Source organism: Octopus bimaculoides, chromosome 1 (genome assembly GCF_001194135.2).
Source record: "Octopus bimaculoides isolate UCB-OBI-ISO-001 chromosome 1, ASM119413v2, whole genome shotgun sequence".
Classification (NCBI taxonomy): Eukaryota; Metazoa; Mollusca; class Cephalopoda; order Octopoda; family Octopodidae; genus Octopus; species Octopus bimaculoides.
Genome location: NC_068981.1, coordinates 182,062,923 through 182,065,790, shown reverse-complemented (window position 1 = coordinate 182,065,790; position 2,868 = coordinate 182,062,923).

The following is a 2,868-nucleotide window of genomic DNA, read 5'->3' as shown; positions in this document are numbered from 1 at the left end:
ATATATGTATATTCTTATTCTTTTATTCTTTTACTTGTTTCAGTCATTTGACTGCGGCCATGGTGGAGTACTGTCTTTAGTCGAGTAAATCGACCCCAGAACTTATTCTTTGTAAGCCTGGTACTTATTCTATTGGTCTCTTTGCCGAACCGCTAAGTTACGGGGACATAAACACACACCAACATCGGTTGTTAAGCGACGGTGGTGGTGGTGGGGACAAACACAGACACACAAATACGCACACACGCACACACGCACACACATGACGGGCTTCTTTCGGTTTCCGTCTACCAAACCCACTCACAATTTGTCGGCCTGAGGCTACAGTAAAAGACACTTGCCCAAGGTTCCACGCAGTGGGACTGAACCCAGAACCATGTGGTTGGGAAGCAAGCTTTTTGCCTCACGCCCACTCCTATATACAGGTAAAAGGTAAAGACCCCCTCCGGTCATGAATGACCATGGGATTGCACCTAAAAAGTTCCCCCCTGAGGCACAAGTTCGAGCAAGATTGATTTTATGGAAGACCAGCAATCGCCCATGCATACCAGCCTCCTCTCTCCACGTCACCAATATTATCCAAGGGAAAGGCAAAGGTTAATACAGCTTGACACTAATGATGTCGCAACTCATTTCTACAGATGAATGAACTGGAGCAACATGAAATAAAGTGTTTTGCCCAAGAACACAACACACAGCCCGGTCTGGGAATCGAACTCACTACCTCGTGATTGTGAGTCCGTCGCTCTAACCACTGAGCTATGCGCCTTCATCTCCACCCCACATACAGATATGTGTCTTTGTGCTTGTTCCCTGCCACAGTGTGCAACTAGTGTCGATTTGTTTACGTCCTTGTAACTTAGCGATATCGATAGAATAGTTAAGAGACTTTAAAATAACTACTGGAGTCCATTGTTCGAATCCAGTACTTATTCCTCTAGGTGGTGCCCCAGCAATGGCCACAGCTCTCGAGCTGAAACTAGTAAGGAAACAAAAAAAAAAATTCAAAATTTCTTTTATGTTTTACTAGTTTCACTTATTAGACCCCAATACTAATTTTTCTAAAGCCTGGTATTTTATGAGCGTCTTTTGCCGGACAACTAAGTTATGGGACGTAAACAAACCAACAAAGGTCGTCAAGTGATGACGGGGCAAATACACACAGAGAGACACGTATACATAGATGTATATACATACGGCGGGCTTGCTAAATCCACTCACAAAGCTTCGGTCGGCCTGAGGCTATAGCAGAAGTCATTTGTCCAAGGTGCCACGTAGTGAGATTGAACCCGGAGCCATGTGTTAAAGAAGTTGTAATAGAGTAACCACATTTTGCTTAAATTATTATGTATCTTGCCAACAATATTGACAAATTCATTTGTTACCTAGGTTTATTCTTTGTTAAGAATTACCAATTAGGCACATGGTCCCTCAGCATGGCGCGACATCATTGCGTGGAAGTATCAACATGCACTAAACGAGATGCACGCGCATATACACGAACACACACGCACGCACTCAGACACACATTTTATATTTGAAATTGAAAAATTATATATATAGCTTGACAAACATCATGTACAAAACTCCAGACAACTAGGATGTTTCAGCTTCCAAAGAAAAAAACCGAACAAACAAAAAACAAAATAAAAGGTCACTACACATTACTTAATGTATTAAGTACGTTTTTTTCCGTTTGTAAATGCACGTTCTTACACACACACACACACACACACACACACGGATTTACAAACATACATACACATACGTGCTCGCACGCACAAACATGAGTTTAATTTTGTGGGTTAGATGGCGCTGTGTTGAATGATAATTAAGTTGAAAGGTAGGTTCTGAGTGAAAGATATTATGAAAGATTTTTATTGATTGAATTCGGAGTTGTGTTATTGTTCAGAATATCCTACAATCTTTAAGCAATTTAAAATATATTTCATCTAAACAGCAGAAATATAATTTCCAAGAACTTAAACAACAGGAGAAAAATGTTCTAATATATTTTAGGTTTTGTACTTAGCGAACAGTAACAAGGAAGCAGTGAAAATATATAAATGCAAATAAAACAGGAAATGAGAAAAGAACCTTCAACTATAAGAATTGACTATTAACAGACTTCTAGACAGTTGCAGTGGAACTGTGCCAGTAACCAGGTAGCAGTCACGCATTGAAAAGTTTGACATAGCACGGAATAAAGTTAAATTAACAGCTCAGTGAGTTATTAAAAGGTAAGTGTTGCTATTCCACAATGTAGTTGCGATATACAAACATACATACATGCAGACATACATACATGCATACATACATACATACATACATACATACATACATATATACGTACATACATACTAACAAATTTATACAAAAACCTAGAAATACTAGTTTTTTTCGAAGGAAGAACAAAAGAAATTGATGCGGATTCTCCAAATACGATCAACTGAGTGGCACAGTGAAGATATGTAAAACATTCCAAAGATTCTCCATCTGCGATTCTTAGGTATATACATCGACAGATGAATCAACATACCGACCCAACTACGCTAGGAACTCTCAAACAGTCGGCTAGAAGTCTCTTAAGAACTTAAATAAAACTCAAAGAAAAACATACATACATAGGTACGTACATACATATGTGTATTATTGTTTGGGAAAGAAAAGTTCCATAAGTGGCTCGTCTGTTTTCCTTTGTGTTCATTCTGTTGTCTGTAAAAAAGTCCATTTTTTTGTGCTTTACGTTCCCGTTCCTTTTTGACGTCCTGTACCCGGATATGCATCTATATATACATGTAGATGTAGGTATGTACATATATGTATGTATACATGCATGTGCTCATATATCATTTGTATTATATATAT